Below are 23,516 nucleotides of genomic sequence, written 5' to 3'. Positions count from 1 at the left end.
GACTGTGGGTTACTGTCCAGCAAATACGGACTTCTATTCTTCTCCACTGTGCCCAGAGTGGTCTTCTCTACCCATTGACATCGGAATCTTAAACTCAGGTAACTGCCCATGAGAAGAATGTTCCTTGCTCTTCCTCATGACACAAAGGACATAACATGTGAAGTGGCACTGAGCACCATCTATGGAGGAATCTCTCAGCCCAAATTAGCCAAACCACATTTGACATAAATATCCAAGGACAAGAGAACAAAAGCTTGTTATTGTTGCTGGAATGTGGGATGATTTGTTATGCCACATTATTGTGGCAATAGCTAATGATATGACCCTTTTCCAAGGTTCATTAGGATACATACTATACTTCTTGTCCAAACATCCTTCCTTTCTTTTACAATTCACAAAGCCAATGGTGACTTTAGGCAAAACTAGGTAGACTTAAACAAAACTGAGGATGCTTTCTACAGAAAAACTCTATAGTTAGTTCGTTGCTGATCCACACATGTCCAGTTATATCCATAGGTCCTGTAGTGGGGCACCAGTGACTAAGCAGACTTTTAGAAAATATTTACATAAACAATAGGGCCTTGAGCAAAAGGACATACTTTCTCAAAGTCAAAAGTCAGAGTTAGAGTAAAGAGGATCCCGTTATTTGCCGGCCCCTCTCTCCAGGTGAGCGGGGACTATGCAAAACCACAAGGGACGGGATTGCTAGAACTCTGACAGACGTTTTGAGTTCATGCAGCAATGCTTTGTGGTCTATGTAATTGCACATAAAACAGGTAATGGCAGTGATATTTTACACACTTCATTTTATTTTGTTACAAGTTCAGTCTTCAGAGTTCTGCTTGCAGATCTTGATTTGACACACACATACACACACACACACAATAAAACATCTCAGTAGTTTCCCAAGGCTCTACCACCATGTAGAAAGTTTTTGTAGTTTGATCTTTGCCATTTTCTCTGCCCTCCCCCTGATATCATTTTGACCTTCTTGAATCTGTCACGTTTCCCTCTGCAGGAGCCTTTGTACGGGCTGTTCCTGTTGTTTGGAAAGCTTATCATCCTCCCTGTTCATCGATTTTATGACTGTTCATATTTTTGCTATTGATTCAAATCTTCTTCTAAGAGTCAATTTCCTTAATCACCAGTCTCTATGTGATTTCCTGGGAAACATTCTCATAGGCCCTGGTCCAATTCCTTCATAGTCTTCATCAGCGTTTGCAATCATATTTTCATACATTTACTTGATTAGCACATCCCCTCTCACTCAGCTGTAAGATCCACATGAACTTGCCCTGATGTCAGCTCACGATTCTATCTACAGTGCTTAGTAGATCTGCCACCTAAGCCAGATGAATACACACTCTAGTTTGCTGAGAACAGTTATGATTTGTGCATATTGGCTGTTTTAATTACCAATAGTGCTCTTTTTTATTCTTAAAATTGCTCTGGTGTGGACAATGCATTATCGAGTCATAGACTACTAAGGACCCCTGCATTTGTTGAGTATCTGATTTCAGTTGGAGGAGAATCTTTCCTTTAGTAGCAATGTCTTCACCTAAGATTCTGTGTTCCTTTGTTCCTTGGTTCTATTGTAGACATGCTTGGCTATGTCTGAATGTGCAACAGACATTCAACTGAACTTGCCATCTGTGGCAAGTAGCAGCTAGAAAATAGTTGAGGTTTCGTCAAGGTCAATCCCATGGACATGATGGTGGAAACTTTTTCAATGTGTTTCATAGGTCTACAGGATTTTTGCATGTATGCCTTAAGTCAGCAATCCCACATCTAGAGAAACTGGCTTATATGGCAATTGGTTTGATGGCACAGATCCAGAAACTTCTTACCTTGGACTGCTGGCATAAAGAGTTCACCAGTGAAGCCAATATAATTGGGTGGAAAATGTGAAAAATATGTAAAAACAACTCTTTAAAATGTCTAGAAATTATCTTATGATCTTCTAGAAAATGAGGGAACAAATATTCAAGAAAATCTACTACGTCTCACTATGGAGAGCAAGAGCAAGTATTTGAGCCATAAGCTGCTCTGTCCTTCTCCAGTTGCCCCAGAAACTGTACCCCCTACCCATGACTTCATTTAACCTTCATCACGCCGTGTTGGGGCTAGCTCCAAACAGAGTCCTAGTGGTAGAACTTTGACATTTGCATTCAGGAGGAACAGACACCTGTTGAGAGAGGCTCTCTCTCAAATCTCCCTTTTGCAGAGCATCACTTCCTCTAGACAGTTATTTTCTTTGCATTATGAGCCAAAATTCATGCCTCACAAGGTCTAAAAGCTTCTCGGCCCATTTCTATACTGCGCTCTAAGTGACAGGTATAGGCAGGACCACCAGGTGTCCAGAGAGCCTCTTTATACAGATGAGAGTAAAACCAGAACAAAATAAGGCACCTCTAACCCCAGAGGGCCAGCAGCTTAATACACAGGATGTAGGTTGAATATTATGCCCCAATCAGCCCCAATGCATGCAGCAGTGCCGGATGTAGGTGGTTCATCTCAGCTTCATCTGAGCTTCTCTGAGAAACCTCTCAACTCCCAAAGGTGTGAGGGGCTGAGATCCCCGGCTGTCCCCTCCTCCCAGGGCTGGCCTTGTGTTGTCACTTCCTACGGTGCAGGTTATGCCTTACAGCTATGACCAGGGCTTATTCCTCATGTTGCTTCTACTTTCAGAGTCCTTCCCCAAATGCACACGGACACTCATGGAAATGATCACACACATGCACACACAAGCACACATGCAATCTTGTCCTGTCTCCAGTATTTGAGCCATAAGCTGCTCAAATAAATGCAATCTTACCAGTCCTCCAGGCTGCCTTCAATGTTAAACAGTCACTCTAACTCACTGGATTGAAGTGCACTGTTTTCCTAATAAAGTCTGAATTTGTTGTTCATTGTTTACCTAACTTTGATTACAAGACACACACACAGGTGCATTATCTTCGACTTCTCCAAACCTATTCACCCCAAATGTATCTGATACCTCGGTGGTAGAGCCGTATTGCATCCTTCCATTTCTAACCAAAAAGGAGTTGATTTTCACTAAATGGTTATTAGACACCAGACTTGCATACATTTATGTCTCATCTGATCCTCAAATGATCAAAAAGGCAGTATTATCATCTTGTGTTTAAATTCAGCATCTGTGACTGAAGATTGTTCTATTTGCTGAGACTCACATAACTAGGAATCTGTGAATATGAGAACTCAACAAATTAAATGTTTTTCTCCAAATCTTCCATTCTCTCCCCAATATTAATCTCATGTTTAAGGAGCTCTCAACGGAGTTACACATGGTCAAGTAAAATGTACACTCAAGTTAGTCTATTTTATAAATATAGGTATTTTGATTTTGCTGCATAACAAAATAGGAGTGAACTAAAAAATTCATAGCAATGATTAATTAATATTAAATCTATATCTACTGACTCCTGACCCAACATTAAGAATAGATGACAATAATGCACAGATTGCATATCCAATCTGTCATATTTTCAGTAAACTTAAATAGCAATCATTTTTATTTTCTTGTTTCTACACACTTTACCTCTTGCTCAACTTCTCCCCTGGTCGTTGTAAACCTATACGCTTTATTCTGACTCCTGTCCCAGCACGTCTTAATCTACAAAGTCATGGACACATAACACTGAGGTAAACATGAGAATACACTGCACATTTTTCTATTGATGCATGTCTAAATGGATATAAATTTAGAACTACATAAGGAATGGGATAAAGCAAATGTTTACAAAAAGAATTTGTATGAATAGAAATAAATATTTTGGATTAAAGCTGGCTGTTATATTTTTCCCTCCTCTAAGTCCATGTGCTAAAATCCTAATCTCCAAGGCAATATTAGGAGGTGAGGCCCATGACAGGTAGTAAGGTCATGAGAATGGAGCCCTGACGAGTGGATTTAGCACCCATAACATAAAGACCCCTTCGCCACCCTGTTCTCAATTGTTTATTTCTCAGACAAAAATAGTCCAAGCAGATTTTACAGAGAATTACACACCACCTGCTTCCAGACTTCCAAAGCCCCCCACTTACTCTTACTCTTGGCATGAAATCTAAGTTCTTCACAATCCCCTGTAAGGTTTTGCAGGATCAGGCCCTCCCCACCACCAATCTGAACTCGCCTACCATGCCCCCCTTATTCACTTGCCTCACTTGCTTCTCTTCTTTGATTCTCTTCTCTCTTGTTTTCTAGGTCTTTGCACCTGCTTCTCCCTCTGTAATTCTCTCACAGAATCTTCCCATAGGGGCCTTAAGTTCAGCCTTCGGCTTAACACAATTCACAGTTACAGAGACTTTTGTAACCATAGCTACGTACACAAAACTGTGTATACATAACTACTTATGTATTTCACTTGTTATGGTCTTTTGCACTGTTGGGATAACAATAGAATGAGCAGAGGGTTGTACATGTTGTGTTCACAGATAAATTCCAAGTGCCAAGCGGAGTGTTTGTGAAGCTGCCTTCTACTGCCCAGTGCCCCCCAAACCCCAAATAAGATTCTACGTGAGCCTTCCCAGAAGAAGATTGACAGTTTCTTCCTCCAGCTGCAAATTAAGTGAGATAATGGTGCATATATTAAGCCATTTTAAGGTTTATATTTTCTTGCATTTCACTCCTCAGGGTTTGACATAGTTCCTGGGATAACGTGACTGCTCAATATAATTTAGGTACATTTTTAAAAATTATAAATGAACTGTGGTTCATTTCCAAAATGACTCCACATGTCTGAACATGAAATTTAAAGTCCAAGTCTCTGTAGAATTTTCATCATATTTAAAAGCCTTCTAATTTTAGCCATATTTCTAAATGGCATCATTTTTGTTGGCTTTAATTTCAAAACCCAAAGCTTGCAATAAGCAGAGAAGAAACTCAATTAAGCATAGCCCCTAGTGCAAATATTTAATTCCATTCTCATCACTCTGCCATTAATAGGGCAATCACCCGGAAATGGGGGTTGATCATCAGCACATGGAATAATAATTGTGAAATGATGAAGAAAAGATGCCACAGGAATATTAGCATCTTTGAATCTGTGCTCACATCCGCTAGATACGGCTCATTCTAAAAAATGCCTTTTCCCTGCTAGGACCAACAGCTCTCGGAGACAGACGAGACGAGCAGTGCACTGTTCTCTTACATGTAAAAGTGATTAATGGATCATAAAATGAAGAGCCCCGAATAAATGAATAAATAAAGTGGAAAATCACGAGGTAATTTAGTACATGGCATTAATTACTCATTCTTTATCCATAGAATTAAAATAATTTAGTAATGATAGCAATCCTTAGCATCCACATTTGTGTGTTTTTTTTTCCCCCCAGTATACTAATTAGATCAAAGGAATCATCTCACTGGGCATTGTGAAGTAGACATTAGAGCAGTTGCTAAATATTTTAAACAAAAAGAAGGTGGGACTGACCTATCAAGAGGAAACAAACACCTATACTGTGTGGTTTGTGGGGTGTTCTATTTTCTATTTCACCTTACAGCACCTCTGGGAGGGTTGGATTTAGCCCTACTCTGTGCGTGCAAGATTCAGAAGTTTCCAATGACCCTTCAGAGCAGCACCTTTTGAGAAGCGGCTCAGCTGGGGTCCATGTTTATGGAAATGGGGACGAGTTGAGCCGAGGGCACTGGGGGGCGGGTGGCTTGGGTGTTTTCACCACAGAATCCCTTGAGATCCTCCCATGCCCAGCAGCTTGTTGAATCTTAACCTGCAGCAAGAGGGGAGTCTGGGGTGCTGCCTTCCAGACTCCCAGAGGAGAGGGTTAGGCTGTGGCACGACCTGGCCATTCCCCTGACAGCATCCAGCTGGAAAAGCAGAGGAGTCTCCGGAGTCAGGATGACAGCAAAGACCTCAAAAAGGACAAACCGGATTCAAACCCGTCTCTGTGTCTCACGCACTCTGGGGTTTCATGCTCATCCCTTAATCTCTCTGAACTTACTTCCTTTCCTGCAAATCAGAGCAAACAAGCCATCCTCCTCACGGGTCACTCAGAGGCTGCAAATGAGGGTCGGAATGCTCAGTGCCCGGCCCTGTCACACCCACAGGTCAGAGGCCTCTGCGCTCCTCCGCGGGCCCCCAGGGCACAGGGCTAGGGCTCAGCTCCACCAGCACCTGCTGGCTCCAGCCAGCGCCCTCAGCAGCCACGACCCCGCCGCGTCTCTGAGGCAGCCCACGGGTCTCACTTTCTGCTCAGGAGTGGACTGTGGGTGTCCGCACACTTCACAAGGGGCCATAGGGGCTCCTGGAGACCTTGCTGATGACCCTGAAGCGTCTCAGAGCCTCTGGAAACACCCCACGGGAGGAGGACATGGAGGAAGCCCAGGAGCCAGCGCTCAGGCGAGGTCACGCAGACCCCAGCGGACAATGGGCCTGCTTGGAGCTCTGGGCTGCCGCGAGGAGGGAGGCCTGAGCAGCCTTTCTCAGCAGCATCACGTTGTTTTGCATGGCTGCTGCAGCTGGTCTGTGGGGAGGCGCATGCAGGGACCTACCTGGCTGCCTTTTGCGCTGCTGGCCGCTGCCTCTCCCGGAGGTGAGGCTTTCAGGATCACCGTAAACACACAGTTGATGGAGCTGGCAGCTCTCTAGCCACAAGGGCCCGGGGGTCACGTCAGGGGCTGGGAGGGAAGGGGGAGCGTGAAGGCAGGGCCTGGGGTTGCTGTGGTCTGGCTTCTCACTCCCCGTCGAGACTCGCTCGCCGCCCTGGCCCAACCACCCTGACCTCGGGCAGGCCTGCAGCAGCCTCCTGCTTGGGGTCCAGAGAGCATCCGTGAGATGAGGCCGTGACCCCAAACTCGCCTGCTGGAAGCCCTGCCTCGGAGCCCCAGGAATAGGCATGGCCAGCAAGGCCCGGCAGGGCTGACCCCTCTTTCCACTCATCAGCCTCTTCTCCAAATTCGGCGTCTTCATTCTGCGCTGACACTCGCTTCCCCACAAGACATTTCCTTCATCTAAAAGCCTTGGCTTTTCCCCTTGACTCCCCTTCATGCTTCACTTTGCAAAGAATAACATGTCACTGCTTTCGAAAAGCTTCTCCCAAATAGCTCCCCTAGGCTGGCGGGACCCTGACACCTGCTGTCACAGCCATGGTGCCTCCGGTGAGGGCACAAGAGACGAGGATGCACCTGAGTCTCAGCTGGAAGGAAAATCCAAGCAAACAGCCCACATGGCTCCAGTGTTCAATGGAGAGAGAATGAAGGCGTTGCAAAGACGGGACTGAGAAACGAAACAGCAGAAGAGAGGCGGCCACATCATCGCCGGCAAGACACACCTGGGAACCGAGACTGGGGAGCGGAGAAGGGGGTGGCCCCACTCCTCGGAGATGCAGTCACTGCCGAAGCCGCAATGGCCTGTTCCTCTCCCCTGCTCATACCACGGGTTCCAACAGTGACAGCCTGCAGCGCCTCTAACCACAGCTCCCAGGAGAGGGACAAGGTCTGGATCTAAACAGGGAGAGACCCCAGCCAGCAAACAAAGGTTGCTATAGAGGTTTCTTTTAGCGATGGGAATTCAATGCCATTCTCTTCAACTTCGGGGGTGCCCTGCCCTGGTCCTCCTGTGCTCCCTGCAGCACGCCCCCCTGCACAGTGCGGTCGCTGCAGGAACAGTTCTGAGGGCACCTGCGTGTGCATTTTACTAGCTACACTGTGGAGCAAGTGCCGCGAGCCAGGCAAGTTTGGGGAACCCAGCCCCACCCTCGGGCCGCACAGTTTAGAGGGGATGGACGGAGAATGGCCGATAGCCATGTGGAGGAAGTCTTGAGTCAGGGGATAAAAAGCCCCACAGAGAAAGTATGGAAGAAAGGAGCAGAGGAGACCCAGACGTGGCAGACGGTGAGAATAGCTGGGGAGGGAGGGAATTTCAGGCACGAGTGGGGGGCTGGAAGCTACGAGGACCGGGCAGAATAAATGAGGGATCGGACCTGAGTTCTGGGCAGCAATTTTGGGGAAGACATTTGAGTGAGAAGGGAGGGCATCGCCAGCAAGTCCAAGGCCAGGAATGCGAGTTGGTGCCTGTTGTTTAAAGACTCACCTAAGTTCTAAGGATGCTCAATCCAGTTCAGCTCGCCTGACCCACTATCGCTTGCATTCGGCAGTGTTTCTGCAGGGTACTCACTGAACCCCAGAAAGATTTAGAAATATGTGCTGAAATGGCTAAGACTGAGAAATAATGTCTCCTGAGAATCCAGAGCAGAAGAGGGAACTAACCCTCGTGCTGGGTGCCAGGCAGTTTCCACCCACTGCAGTTTATGCTTTATCAAGCAATGGACTGCCCTCGGATTTCAGATTAGGGTTTTGAGGTTCAGCAAATTGATGTGATTCGTCTGATGCAGCTCAGGACGACTGGTTAATGACCATTACACACGGCACACAAGGCTTGACACGCTACGACAGCTCACTGAATCCTGACAACAGCCTTTGGGATGGATGGATGAAGCAACCAGGGAGAAATACAAAAGAAAGTATGCTTTTCAGAGAAAATCAGCAAAAATAACAAGGGAAAACAAAGAAACTAGCACAGTCATATTAAGTGTGTCAAGATAATCCATTCATTCACCAAAAGTTAACAATGCCTCTTTCATGCAGAACATACAGGGCATCCATATGTAACAATATCTGCTAGTGTTCATGCAATTATTACTAAATATTCGTGTACACCACACATTTATAGAGCAAGTTGCTAAGATGAAGGTTCTGCAACGTTAACGTGCATTATACTCAGTGTACACATGAACAAGTGCAGAAGGAGTGAAGTTAAAATGTCTTGCTGGACTCATACAGCTAGTAAAAAGCACTGGCATTTGCTCCAGAGTCCAGAGGTGCTCACAGAGAATTCCCCAGCACCTGCCCTGGCCTCTGGCTCCCACTCAGGCAGACTATGGCACCGCTGGACCCTGGAGCAAATGAATATACACAAAGGACTCTTTCTCCTCGAGTCCCCTTATGATAATTTTCCAAGCACGACTGTCCTTCTCTGACACCCAGTAGAGCTTTTTCCCTTGGCACTGAGGATCCCTCACTAGAATCTCAAATCTACCCGTAGAAATTCACTCAGTTAGCAATATCCATTCATGAAGCACCTGCTTGTGGTTGATACTTTGGACAATGAGGCCATAAAGGGAATAAAAGGGAAAAAATTTCTGCCTGTAACACAAAATGTGGGAAGTTCTCAAAAAGAAGTGAATGTGACTGACTTCTAAACATTAAGATGCAATTAACTAAGTGGAAATCTACAAGAAGAATATGCTATATGGAGAGACAGCAAATGTTCTGGGTCAAGAACAAGCGTGGAATGTTTGGGAGGCAGGAAAAAAATATTGAGTGTGGAGGAAGGAAGTGAGTAAGTGGAGATGGGGTGAGGACAGAAAACAGGGGCAGTGTCATCCAGGGCTTTCCTTGCTGTGGTGATGATTTGGGGTTTTATGCCCATGGGAAGTCATCAAAAGGCTTTATATGGGAAAGGTGGTTATATTTACAGTGTGATGGAGCCACCCCAGGTATTGGCTGCAGAGTGACCTGGGGAAGCGGGGAGCCCTTGAGCGGGTTATTTCATTGTTTCAGATAAGAGATGACATGACTTGTCCTAAGGTTTAAGCACTAGAGTTAACAAATACAGTTTTCCATTTCCACCATTTGTTTGTTAGTCTTCTATTTTTCTGAAGGCAACTAGCACTCTCTGCACACAGTAGGTGCGAGCACTCGTCGGGCATGAAGTCATGCTTGCTGAGGAGGTTAAAACTGAAAATACAGGTGAAAATGAGCAAGACACCTGCTGTATCTTAAGATCAAAATATTCAAGAGACAGAAGGAAAAACAAGCCACTCAGTAACTCTTAACTGCTTCTATTTTTGTCATTGCAAAAAATTTATGCACATCAAACATAAAATACGCTTGTCAGCAAATCTATCACATTTCCAACTTTTTCGCAGAGCAGCTGATGTATAAAGCAATTGGTCGTGTGCCACAAAGACTTTTAAATGACTGACTTTTGGCAAAGGCCAGGAAAATAATCACATGAACCCTGCTGTCTTCCAAAGATCAAGTCTGCTTCACGCCAGCTTGGAGAGAAAATTAAATATATAGCCAGAGATTCAATATTCTCTAGGAAGTCTAAATTTAGGTGGAAAATATCCTGGGGTGAAGGTACCGAAATCCACATTCCAATTCATTATATTTCCCCCCAAAGGGCTCCTCTTCTTGTGTTGCTTTTTGCAAGTAGTTAAAATCACAGTTAGGGAGTCAAAGGCCTGAATGCCACTAATGACCTATTTGACCTTGGTTGAGTTAATTGGCTTCTCTCAGGCTCAGGTTCACAATGGTAAAATTGATAAAATATTCATTTTATGACGATAACAGCTAACATTTGTTTAGCATATGTGCTCTTCCAGATGTCATCCTAATACTTTGCGTGTGTTAGTGCCTTTATAGTTACAACGATCTAATGAGGCACTACCATAATCATGCTCAGTTTCACAAATGAGATCTTAGTACTGACACAAAGGGGAAGGTGCACCCCTTGTCCAAGTCAACATTCAAAGCCAAGATTCAAAGTCATGATGGATGGCCTGCTGTCTTTGGAGTAGCTGAGCCTGCGGCTACTATGATTTCCTGCCTCAGAAGGATGAACTCCAAGGTTCTCGTAGATCTCAATGAGATGCTACATATATGCAGCCATCAGAACTGTGTCTGGCACAGAGTTGACATTTCATCACTTTGTTTTTTATTTATAAGTTATAAGAATAAAAGATATCTATGAAGCCAAACAAAGTGAAGTCTTGGTATATTTTTTATTGAGCACCTAATATCTACCAGGCACTGTTTTAGGTGCTTTGACCCATACGTGGAGAACACTTATGCAGCTTGTTCTTGAATGGCTAATCAGAAATCACACAGTAAATATTATAGTAAATAAGGACACCATCTTGTATTTGAGAATGTATTAATAGCATATTTTAAAAAGGAGAATGGACAGGACAATCTTGAGTACTGAATTGTTCAGGAAGGTTGACTATTGGTCTAAAATTATACATAGGGAACTAGGATCACCTCACTGAGGGATACGATTTGAGCAGAATCCTAGTGGATTTAAGAGAATTGGATGTCTAGACACCTGTAGGAAGAGTATTCCAGGCAGAAGGAGCAGTCAGGTCCAGATTCTAAGCAGGGACGCTGAACACAAAAGAATGCTGAGGTGTCTGAAATGGAGTGAGCCAAGGAGAGCAGCGGCTGGTGGAGTAGACAAGGTTAGTGGGTGCCAGCCCTATACGTTAGGTAGTTTGGCTATTAATTTTAGTAAAAGGAGAGAAGAAAAGCCATTGCAAAGTTTTGAGCAAATAAATGTCACAATCTGATTTAGTTTCTGCACTCTGGATGCTTGTGGAGAATGGATTACAGGGTCACAAGCAAAAGCAGAGTGGCCAATTAGAATAGTGTTTGTAACATTTCACTTAGAGTTGACGATGGTTCAGGCCAGTCAGCAGTGGGCGAGTGAACCGGCTGGAATTCGGAGCGTGTTTCGCATGCAGTGCCAAAAAGACCTCTTCGTCCCAGCTGAAGATGAGGTGAAAAATGGGTCACTGGCAACACCGAGGTTCTGGTCTGAGCATCTAGAGGAAGGGACTGTCATCACCTGAGATGAACATGATGATGGGTGGAGCAATTTTGGAGGGAGAGGTGATTGATCTTGTACGTCCCGCATCTATCCAATCGGTCATAATCCATACTACGAAGAAAACTAGCAATAACAACCAAATTAACAAAAGCATCTAACATTCACGTGGAACACCTCGTGTGTTCTTTTGCTCTGTTAAGCACTGTCCTTGAATGGCCTCATTCAGTGCTGAAAATATAGCATCACATAGTTTTATTATTATAAGTTTATCAACAAAGGAAACCAAGGTCAGTCAGATAATGGAAGGTGCTCCAGGTGACACAGACATTTTATAACACACTGAAATATGACACCACGCATTTTGGTTCCATAGTCTGAAACCCTGACAACTATAATAACCACAAATGTATGTGTAACTCCCTGACATGTTGCTAAATACCTTCTGCTAATGTTTAGATTCATTCTCTTTCATTGTTTCTTTTTTAAAGATTTCTTTATTTAGGCATGCAAGAGCTGGGGCACAGGCCAGAGACGCAGGGGGTGAGAGGATCCATCAGAGACAGAGCGGGGAGCAGAACAGGCAGACTGAGTGAAACACACTGCTGAGGGGAGCAGCGGATGAGACAGGAGAGGTCTCCCATGCCATGTGGGTTGCTCCCTGGGCGGGGATCGAACTTGTGTTGCAGAGGCTGCAGACAGCTTCACAGTGCAGTGCTTAACCCCTTGCGCCACCAGGGAGGCCCCCTTTCACTGTTTCTTGACATAGCGCGAGTGGAATGTCTCACATCTGATGTCCCTTCCTCTAACTTTGCCACTTTGCATATAACCAGAGCAGAGACCTTTATAAAAGTTTCCAAATTAATGACATCACTCTTTTGCTTACACCCTTCAATGCTCCCACATTATCTGCAGAATAAAATAAAACTGTCCTATCAATTACTAAGACCCTCTGGCAGGCACAGTTGGTTGCTCATTGAACAACCAGCTCCTCCCACCCTTGCCAACAGCACCCTTGTGTTGGCCACATGCCCGGACCCAGGGAATGAAGCTCCATCCACCAGGACGGACACGTGACTGCTCAACGGTAGCCTGTGCCACCTCCAGGGTGAGCCCACAGCCCTTCTGCTCATGAAACATGAGTGACGTCATCAGACAAAATCCACAATGTCCAGTGAAATCCTAATTTCAGATACATAACAAACTACTTTTACTCTAAGTATTCCCAAATATTATACTAATCACTGTTTATTGTTTATTTGAAATTCACTCACTGTGCTTGTTACCTTCAACAAAAGGAGAAACCTACTGGAAGTTACGGAAATATTTTGTCTTTCTTACAAAATGGAGAACTTGCAAGTGTGGCCCATTTGCTCCCCCTCATGACCCCCAGGCAGGGGGCACTCTAATTATGCTTGTTGCTATGGCAGCCATCTTGAAATAATGAGGCAAAAGCCAAAAGAATGTCAGACTTTTGAACCCAGTGCCCTAATATCTATTGAACCAGATCTGGAGCTACTGATTTCCACATGCTAATTCCAAGCTCATATTAGACAGGTTAACTACTACTGGCCACTGACAGTGTCATAAATGATGAAGGTAGTTCATGTTCAAGTCTTTATCTCTTATTCCTACTTCCACTATCGCCAGCTAGGAGAGTGCACCTTCTAGATACTCCGAAGTATTTGCAAATCCTGTATATTTTGTTTCCTCATGTGGGTTGTTACAAGAGACCAAATATGCTTCCATAACCCGTTGATGTTTTCACATATTTATCAAGTATGTAAAATGGGTTTTAGCCGCTATAAGTTGCTAAGAATAAACAGTGAATAATCTGAAAACTGCCATTGCCCTCAGTAAGTGCACAGTCTGGTGGAGCACCCAGACTTCAAAGAAATAATTATGTCATGGTTTATTTAAGTTTAATGGAAAAAATGCTAAGCAGAAAAATAAAGGGTATAAGAGATAAGTCAGGATTAACTGAACTTAAAAGGGATGGAGGCAGGGGTCAAATAAAGTTTTTTTTTTCTGAAGAAGGAGCATTTATGCTGATATGTTAAAAGCCATCAGTATTTGTTCACAAACAAAATGACAGGGGAAAGAAGCAGCAAGTATGAGGACTGCGGTAGCTGCTGGGATAAGGAAGCCAAGGCAGCCACGTCAGAGGGTTCGGTGTGGCCACCGCCCCTCCCCTGCCCAAAGATGCCCTCAGCATCTGCTAAGTCCTCAGCAACTGTGCACCTGCCATCTTTGTGGACCAAGGAACACTGCAGATGGGATGAAGTCTAGGGCCTTGGCATGGGGGGGTTTCCAGGTTACGCAGGTGCGAGCAGAGGAGACACCGTGCGCTTCTAAGAGGGAAGCAGGAGAACTAGAGTCAGAGGAGGGGCCGTGACAGTGGGGGGAGGTGGCTTAGAACACGTCGAGGACAGAAGACAGACTCTTATGGCTGGAAAAGCCACCTCCATGCATGTCCACATACAGCCTCCAGAAAGAACACAACACTTCCAATTCCTGATGTAGCTGCCTGGATCTCCTTCTGAACTTCTGCCTCCAGGATTATAGGACAACACACTTGTGTTGCTTTGAGTCACTGAGGGAGCAGTGATGGCTTCAGCAGCCACAGGGAGCTCTTGCTGTGAGTGTCAGCTGAGGCTCGGCAGGAGAGTGTGAAGCAAGGACTTTGGGAAAGAAAGGGTTTTGGGACAAGTGGCCGGGATGTTGTTCTGATGTGGGGAGCCCAGGAGAGCCTTCTCAGGGGGTGGCATGGTTGGCAGGTTTGGCACAGTTCTTAAAAAGTCACCACTCTGACCAATGGATGGAAAATGGGTTAGAAGATCACAGAGTGATCCCAGGAGGCCTGTCACGAGGGCAGTCCACGGGCAGGTGGACACTGTGAGGCTCTTTAAGGTCAGGAGTTAGCTGAGTTTAAGAGACTGGACATGCAGGGTAACGGAGAAGGGGGTGCTGGCTTCGACTCCCAGTCTTCTCTTGAGCATGTTGGTGGAATGGGGTGAGAGAGAGAAGATGCAGACGTGGCCTAGAGCTTAGGGGCGATCACGAGAGCAGCACCAGTGAGGTGGACAGGACTGTGAAAGTCTCAGTGGCACCAGCGAGGGGGTGTGGACTTACAGGAGAAACTGAGTCTGGGAACTCACATGTGGGTATTTGGCCGACTCTGGAGACCACGGGAGTGAGTGGTAGCTGCCAGGGAGAGAACACAGACAGAAGGAAAGATTCTCAAGGTTGAGAACTTCAACACTCACAAGTCCTGCGGGACGTGCACGGACACTGACGTCCATGGCCGAGTCCAGGGACTGTGGGTCTTAGCAAGGTTTTTCTGGGCCCAGCAGCACTTGCTTCCTGGCAGGCTGCCTGTGCTGCTTCGCCTGCAAGGGAAGGATGGAGCGGTTACAACAGACCTTTCAGCCCATGAAAACGTTCCCATCTGACCCTTTACAGAAAAAAAAAATGCCACCACTAGTGGAGATGAAGCATAAGTAAAGCAAACTTAGGGATGATCAATGACAAATAAGCCCCTTTGGAATTGTTTTGCTGGTCTCTAGTTCACAATTAGTTCTGCCAGCCCCTCCTCCCTGTTCTCAGAGCGCTTTTCACACCGCAGGGGCTGTCGATTTATCCCAATGCTCTTGCAACTTGTCTGCATCCTTTTGAGATGTGAGTTTCTTGGGGGGAGCCCGTATCTTTACCTTTGCATCCATGGAGATTAACAGAGCCCAGCGTTTGCAGAGGGGACTCTCTCCGTGCTTGCTTATTGGCTGAATTCCCACTGTAGAGACAGTCATCGGGAAACCCATCGATCCTTGTTTAATGGAGGATGTTTAGGAGGTCAAGAAACTCTTGCTTTCTTGATCAATGGCAAGAGAAAATTGAGTAGAGCTCATGCCCATTGCTGGGAAAATAAAACATAGTGTTCAACCAGCTACAAGAGTCTGTCTCATAACAAAACGGGAAGATTTCACAGACGCTGTCATAATCATGTGTGATTGCTTTCATCATCTAATCCTGCCCTCTGGTCAGTGGGTAAAAAATGCAGACTTTTGGGAAACATTCCAGCCCTGAAGGGAGGATTTGGGCATTCTTCTCAGGAAAACATCTTCTGGAGACAAGAAAGATATTTTCAGAGGTAAAAAAAAAAAATCATACAGAAGCGGGATAATATTTTGAAGACCATAGTTATAATTAATATTTTTATCAGAAATGTGTGAAACTAATACCCAGAATATAGACATGTGTGAATTAGGATTCAGAAGTACCCGGTCCTGTTAAAATTTCAAACGACACACAGACCTGGGTCTTACACTGGCACATCCACTCCAAGTCAACATGTAACACATATTTTGGATATGATTCCTTTCCCAGATTTTTTCTTCTCATTAAAAAATAAGCCCTTTATCTTAGAGTTTGTTTACTTTGTGAGCTCTCAGCTGCTGGAAGAGTGATGCAGAGACATCACAGCTGGATTTGTACAACTTCTCAGACACATGGCTTGGCGAATAGGACAGTCCAGTCACACTGGTTTTCCCTGAAGATAAGTATTAGCTAAATCCCTGATCTACACTATTTCTTTTTGGGAATTAGTGCTCCAGGACCACTTTTGTGTGAGCTTCTTTGGAAGCTTTCACTGAGCATTCAGTCTGGAATAAACTGCAACTGCCTGTCACCCCCAGCCACTGGCCCATGTTCCTACTGCATACTTCTTATCATCGAATTCATAGCAAATTTAGTTTTGTTTTCTGTATGTCTATCTGTATTAGTTATTACACTGTCAGATAACCAACTCACACTTCCTTCTATGCAACCATAAACATTCATTTCGCTCCAGTCAACAGGATTTATCTGGTTTGCACTGAGCTCACCAGGCACCTGTGGTCAGTTTCAGGTAGGACAGGAGATGCTGATGTCACCAGATCTAGCGCAGTGTTTGTTGGGATGACTCAGCTCCCTTCCATGTTCAACTTCCAGCATGAGCAGACAACCCCTGGCATATCTGCATGTCCATGCAGAGAATGAGAAAGCCCTATGATGCAAGCATGGTCTAATTGTCTACTTTCATTACATGTTCAAAGACTCCTGGGTCAGAGCTAGCGATCTGGGTGAACTGAGAACCATAGGCAGAGCAGGTCCCAGTGCCTGGGTGTCCAGGAGACTGCAAGGTGACATAGTGAAGGGCAGGAATGCAGACAGGACCGAATTAGAACCCTGATAGTTCATGTCTGCAGTCATGCTGAGATCTCAATGGCAGAGGATACACTTCAACTGAGATTGGAACTAAACTCTCTGGGCACAAATCCCAGTTCCTGCATTGAAAACCTGTGAATATTAATTACTAGAGTCCTCTGTGCCTTGGTTTCCTTATTTATAAGATGGAAATGATAACATGATATACCACAGAGTCTCACTGTAAGGTTGCAATGTGGTTTTGCATGTACATTTCTTAGTATAGCACAGAACACAAAAATAATGCTTAATTTAATTGTTGTGAATGTTATTGTTTTCATTATCATTACTATACCACTACTACTATCAGTAGTAGTAGTATCATCTTGGCTTAGTGTTAAGACTCAAGAATTAGAATTAGATTTTGAATTAAATTATGGTTGGCATATAGTAAGAGTCTATCAGAATAAAGCTTTCTGTTTATACCAAATCCTAATATTAGCAGCTCAGGTATAAAAGATGAAATTCAGTGAGTAGCAGTCCAGTGCAGGTGTGCCTAATCAAGGACCTCTTCCCTTGTCCATCTAACTTAGAGTCAAGTCCCAATAAACGCTCAGTCTTTGTTTGAGGCAATGTTCCCAAGGACCATTACACAGTCCTGCAGATCACGGTGTGTAGTGGCCACTGTAATGGCGCTCTCAGCCCTCTTTCAGAAATAAAGACCTTCATACCTAGCTGCTGGGGGAGCTGCCAGCAGACAGGTGAAGACTTCAGCCCTCCCTGGAAACTGTCTCACCTGCCCAGAGCTGCCTGTCCAGGTCACAGCCAGTATCCGATGATGGATTAAAAAAAAAAGGATCATGAAGACCTGGTTGTCCTAGCCCCACAAGGGCAGCTCTTGAGTGTGCACCCGTCTGCAGAACTGGTGACTAGGCTGCCGTCGAGACTGCAGGTATGACTTGCCATACCTCGATTCTTCTTCTCTCTTCACCTTCTACAGCTATTGACTCCAAGGGGATCCCCCAACCCTCTGCTGAGTTGCACAGCTTTGTCCTGGAGTAAACTTTCTGGAGAACCCACACACAAAAGGCTGCACAAAAACTCGGTGAACTATTTTGAGTGATTCTGTGATGTTCACACAGGGCCCCCAGCAATACCTTTCAGGAACAGCTGCTTTATTTTTTAATTTACAATGTTTGCCTCATCATGGGAAGAAAGTTCCCTGGAAGTAACCTTTGCATCTTACTTTTTTTTGAGGGGGTATAGTTTGATACTGATTCTTCATAGCAGTTCTTGGAGAAACACCTCGCTGCTCTCCCAGAAAACAAAGTTGGGGGCACAGTCTCTCCACCTCCAACGCTGCGGGCTCTCCACACCTTGTACACAGCAGGGGTCTGCAGGATAAATTGGAGACTGGTGGCAGGAACCAGCAAACAGAGCAATGAACAAAGGCTTCCCACCTGGGAAGTCCCTTTACCATGAATGTTCTGTAATTATATAGTTTCCTAATTATTCACAAAATAAAACTAAACACTAAAATAATGACAGCCTGGGGGCTGCTTTACACACAAGAAATCCCGAGCTGTGGAAAAGATCTCGTTTTGGAAGAGGACTTGAGAAACGAGCAGCTACCTAGGACCAGTGGAGACGGGCTAATGCGCTGCACCAGCTCTTAAGCAGCAACCAGGCCACAGCGCAACAGGCATCAAAACTGCTACTTTAGAGGCTCTTGATACTGACCTTTGTGTGAGGAGATGTGGCTGCTGGCGCCGGGCACTTAAGATTATGCTGAGTGGAAAGGCCAGTGAGGCGGTTAGCCCTTCCTCCTGGGCCTGTTGTTGCATTTCCATCTCGGGGTGCTGCTGGAAATTGGGAGGGTGTTGGGAGACAGTCATCCGTGTTGTGAGGTTTCTAGAAACCCCGGGTCCATCCTGGTGTTCCTCATGACCACACACCCTCCGCTGAGCATGGGTGTGATAGACTCAACCAGGCTTTTCTGCTGATGAAAATCCCACATAAGTGTCTTGTACCCGCCGGGAGAGCCTTGAAATGTTAAAGAGCCATGAGAATGCACCCATATTTTTATGCTCCAGCCATACCAAATCTCTTGTATCCTCCATTTCTTTTAACCTGGTCAGCATTTTATCTTTTTAAGATTAGAATTTTTTTTTATTTTTTTTTAATTTTATTTTTATATTGCCCATACAATTACAACCCCCTTATTTTGACCCCGATCCTTCCCCTCCCGCCCCCCACCACCCATAGAGTGTCTCTGGTTCATAGTTTTTTGTTGATTCTGATTTTCACTTTCTTATAGTTATTCATTTTCCTGGTCCCTTATTTAAGTTTTCTAGATTCCTGCTATGAGTGAGACCATCCGGTATTTTTCTTTTTCTTTCTGGCTTATTTCGCTGAGCATGATCCCTTCCAGCGCCATCCATGTTGCTGCAAATTGCATGTGTTTATCTTTTTTGAATGCTGAGTAATATTGCATTGTGTATATGTACCACATCTTCTTGATCCAGTCATCTGTTTTTGGGCATTTGGGTTGTTTCTAAAGCTTAGCTATTGTAAACAGTGCTGCTATAAACATAGGTGTGCAGGTGCTCTTTGGAATGGATGTTTCTGTGTCCTTTGGGTAAATACCTAGGAGTGGAATTGCTGGATCATATGGCAGATCTATGTTTAGTAGGTCCAGAAATCTCCACACAGCTCTCCATAGTGGTTGGACCAGTTTGCACTCCCACCAGCAGTGCAGAAGACGTGATATTCACATCAAAGACATCTTTACAGACACATCACCCAAAGCAGTGATAGTGAAGGCAGAGATCAACAGCTGGGACTACATCAAATTAAAGAGCTTCTGCACAGCAAAAGAGACAATAACAAAAACAAAGAGAAACCCCACCAACTGGGAGAATATTTTTGCACCCAACACTAATGATAAAGGACTGATCACAAAAATCTGCAAAGAGCTGATGAGACTCAGCAACAACAAAGAAAATAATCCAGTCAAAAAATAAGCAGAAGAGCTAAAAAGAAACTTCTCTGAAGAGGAAATGCAAATGGCCAACAGGCATATGAAAAAATGTTCAACATCACTTGTCATCAGGGAAATGCAAATCAAAACTACCATGAGATACCATCTCACACCAGTGAGAATGGCACATATTAAAAAAAACAGCAACAACAAATGTTGGCGAGGGTGCTGATCAGCATTCTTCTCCTTTCTTCTGATAAAAGCCCACCTGTATTTCCTCTGGGTAAAGGACTCGCACATCTTCCCTGGTTTTCTGGTGATTGTTAGCCTCAACACCAGCCCATCCCAACTCCAAATCCCGCATACGTCAGTCACAGAACTTAACTGAAGGTGAGTGGGTGAGGATTAAAGTCATCAAGATAGGAGCTGCGCAGTTTTCATGAAACATCAAGTCTTCTTCTTTCTTGGCAGCCATTAGAAGTTAGGTGCAGTGCTGGAAGCCACCTTCCCCACCATACCAAGTGGTGCTGCTCGCTTGAGGATGGCACCAAAATTGCCCATCAGGCTAAACGAACGTTCTGCTGTTAGAACCTGCATGAGGTCTAATATATCCCACAGCATTTACCATCTCAGATAAAGTGGACAATCTCACTGTTCTGCTTGGAAAACGTGTTCACTGTTGACTACTGGATCAACTTCTTTCCAAAACCCAAATCAAATATCAGATGTCTGAGAAAGTCCTTCCTTTTCCTTCCTGTCCTCCCGCCACGCCCAGAGCTGATAATTCTGTCCTTAGTGCTACCTCCGCTCGTGGTTACTCCTTCACTGGCCCTTCAGGTCCTGGGTGCTGTCATTGCTCCTGTGTCAGGCTCTCCCACTCCTTTGGAAAAATTTCCAAAGTAAAGTTTTCTCCCCTACTGTCACTTTTATTGCTACCATCTGGCAAAAATAAAGTGTTGATAACATGTTCACTGATTTGAAATTTTGTCTCTATTCATTCACTTATATTTATATTTATGTTATGTCAAGCTTCATCCACTTACCTAATGTGTGTGCATTGTATGTGCAAAATTGAAATAATATCTGCTGCTATTTTGAATATACAAAAATATGACAACGAAGGTCAGAGGGGTTGACTAATTTATCAGATTCCTTGATGGGGGATGGCAGACCCAGGGTTGAAATTCAAAGTTTCTGTGCTAGATCCTGGCTCTCCAGTGTTGTGCTAGTGTGCAAGATGGCTGAGGAGGAGCAGAAAGAAGCAGCTCAGAGCAACTGCATATCCAGCACTAAGGACACAGCTGTGCTGACTCCGGAGGGAGCGGCTACCCCAGGAGGTGTGGGAGTAGATTCATTTTCTATTGCTTTGTAATTAGTTATTACAAATGAAGCCCACTTACATGCCATGAATTATTTCACAGCTCTGTAGATCAGAAGACAAGTTTCTCTCATATGCTCTGCTGGGGTCTCACCAGAGTAAATTCTTACATGGGGGGTGAATCTGCTTCCAAGTTAGTTAAGTTGTTGACAAAATCTAATTTCTTACAAATAGCAAGCTGAGATCCATTTCTTCTCACTGATTCTTGGATAGGAGGTCACTAAGCGCCTAGAGCTGCTGGCCACGCCTTACCTCATGACCTCCTCCATCTCAGAGTCAGTGGTGGAGAATCTTCCTCTGGTCAGACCCTTCTCACAAGTCAAGTATCTTTATCTTGCAAGATCCCAGACCCTTGGAAGGGCTCACCAGATTAGGTTGATCCCACCAAGGATCATCTCCTTATCTTAAAGCCACCTAATTTGGGAACTGAACTGCAACTGCAAAAATCCCTTCATAGAAGGATCTAGATTAGTGCTTGCTTGAATATCTGGGAAAAGGTGTGTTTACACAAAAGATTGGGAATCTTGGGGAGCATCTGAGAATTCTACCCTCATGCATCATCTTAAGAGAATAAGAGTTATATTTTCCTATCAAAATATCTCTGTTATAGCCTTTTCTGTGACCCAGGACTCCTCAAAAACCACTAAAAGAATCTACAACTTAGCTTAGTGCAATGGTGGTAGGGAGGAAGGGGTTCCAGGTGATATAACTAAAGTTTGATTCTATCTTCTGATTCCACTTTGTCAGAAGATGACCAGAAACTAGAGTTTGGTTTTGAGGTAAGCAGGAGTACATGAAAAAGTAGTGAGATTTGATCCTTCTTTCAAAGTGTAATAATTTTCTGGTCATTTACATAACTATGTGATTTTGGAAATACAATTTCACACCTCCGCAGGTGAACAAAACTTCACCTGAACTGGGCCTCCCCGGTGGCGCAGCGGTTGAGCACTGGGTTGCTAAGCTGCCCGCGGCCTCTGCAGCGCCGGTTCGATCCCCAGCTGCTCCCTGGCCACTGGAGGAGGGTCCCACACGGCGCGCAGACCTCTCCTGCCGCCCGCTGCTCCCCTCAGCAGTGTACTTCGGTCCTTCTGCCTGCTCTGCTCCCCGCTCTGGCTCTGGTGGGTTCTCTCGCCCTCCCGTGCTTCTGACTGTACCCAGTGCTTGTATTGTTAGGGGGAAGTGATGTCCTGAGTTAATCCCATACAGGCTTTGTGGACTCCACCCCCACTCCAGACTAAAACCATCAGGACATTGGGGAAGACAAATCCCATCACCACCAAGGGGAGGGTGGCTGGGACCTGAGGGTGGAGTTGGGCAGCCAGGTTGGATATAAAAAAACCAAACACGTGGGCCTAGGGGTCTCTCTGGCTCGCGATCGCTCGCCTCCCGGCTTCACGGCTCCTGGCTGGCGGCCAGCTCTCAGAGCGCCATTTTGGGGTTCCAGATCGGCGGATCGGGTAGGACTCATTTAAAACTTTGTCTCCCGCTTTTCTCCCAGAGCTGTATATTTCCTCATTTCCCCTTCCCTTGTAAATAAACCTTTTATTAACCTTTCACGTGTGCCTGCAGTAGAGCATTGATAAGTCCTTTTAAGCGCGCGGGTGAGGACCCACAGTCAGGCACCCCGTTTTGTATCGGGGTTGCTCTACAACAGTATGTATGTATAAATCAATCAATCAATCAATAAAATCTTTAAAAAAAAAAAAACTTCACCTGAACTCCTGTGCTGATATCCTATCCCTTCCTCTCCCCTGATTCCTTCTAGTAACCAGTATATTTTTCACAAGCTAAGAATTATTTTTCATATGTTGTTAATGAATTGCTAATGAAGACATGTTTGTTTTCTTTGGTCATTTATAGTCCACAAATGAGTGAAATCATTGGTAACTGCACCAAATTACATTCTCGTCAATAGCAGAGGAAGGGTTTTTTCTTCCACCTCCTCAGCAACATTTGTTGGTTCCTATCTTCTGGATCGAGGCCATTCTCACAGGGGCGAGGTGATAGCTTGCTGGTTTTGATTTGCATTTCCCTTGTAAAAAGTGATGATAAGCTTTTGAAAAACAAGATCGCTAATCTCAAACCACTAGTTTCCCAGGAACTGCATCTGTTAGCTCATGGTCTTCTTCCTAGGGGGAGAATCCCCTTCCTGGAGTCACTGAACTAGAGTAGAAACTAAAAATTGTTTTTCCATCTCCTTTTTCTTTGAACCTTTGAACCTTTACATTGATTTCAGAGTGTAACTACCTTCTTATTTTCCCCTTATTTTCAGTTATTATCATTTTTTTTAAGATTTATTTTATCTATTTATGCATGCACGAGCTGGGGTGTA

This window comes from Talpa europaea, assembly GCF_964194135.1.
Source record: "Talpa europaea genome assembly, chromosome: 5".
Taxonomy (NCBI): domain Eukaryota; kingdom Metazoa; phylum Chordata; class Mammalia; order Eulipotyphla; family Talpidae; genus Talpa; species Talpa europaea.
Note: the sequence above shows the minus strand (reverse complement) of the source record.